The sequence below is a fragment of the Coffea arabica genome, chromosome 1c, assembly GCF_036785885.1.
Source record: "Coffea arabica cultivar ET-39 chromosome 1c, Coffea Arabica ET-39 HiFi, whole genome shotgun sequence".
Classification (NCBI taxonomy): Eukaryota; Viridiplantae; Streptophyta; class Magnoliopsida; order Gentianales; family Rubiaceae; genus Coffea; species Coffea arabica.
In genome coordinates, this window is record NC_092310.1 from 8,527,544 (window position 1) to 8,528,512 (window position 969).

The window sequence follows — 969 nt, forward strand, 5'->3', positions numbered from 1 at the left end:
GGTTTACCTCTACATTAATTGCCAATGCCACACAACTTCTCAAATAAGCATGCTCAACCCATCCCTCCCCTTTGTCAAACAAGCATCACAAGTAGTATGAACGGATCCTCAGTTGTACCAAACAGTCTACTGATTGGGACGACAGAGCAATCACAATGCAGACTCATAAAAGGGTACGAGAAAATAATTGCAGAGCCTGCAATAGAGAGTTCTCTCATTTTAGTTCACACGTCCATTCAAGTTTTGGAACCAAGTAGGCCAGAATGTCAAGTGCACAACCACACCTCTATGTCTTTCACATGCACAAACTGATGGCCAGAACATATCGGAATATCACTACTATGGCAAGAGTCATTAATTTACCCTTATTAGATTAGAAGATGTTTATGCTCATTAAATTACCCTGATTCTGTTGCTGTGGTAAGAATGTTAGAGAATTATTAAATGAAAGTGTCATGTTTATGAGTTTATCGTGGTGGCATAAAATGAAAATCATCATGTTAACAATAATCATAACCCGGAAGATTAATTACTCAAAACAACTTACTATAGTCCGATCTTCACACACACACACACGGAAAAAAAGGAAAAAAATAAAAAAGAAAACTGTGAGATCTCGGTTAGTCCTTAATTTTGATATTATGGGTATTAAAGAGCATTAACTGTTATTTTGTACTAATGATATAGAAAACCCTAATTTGGGTTATGACTAAAACTTTAGTTTTTGTATTAATCACAAGTTTGAGTTGTAATTCATGTTAGGTATTCTAGTGTGCGTTTTGGTGCCGGTAAGTATAGGGTTTAATTTATTTTACAAAGGGTAAATAGGTTTAAAAAGGTTAGAAAACCCTAAACGAGCAAAACCTCTAGTGTTATAATCTATTAGAAGTCCTAAGTTGGGTTTAAAACCCTAATTTTGCCTATAACAAGAAGGTTGTTGTTTCATTTCTTTTATGTGAGATAAGGTTT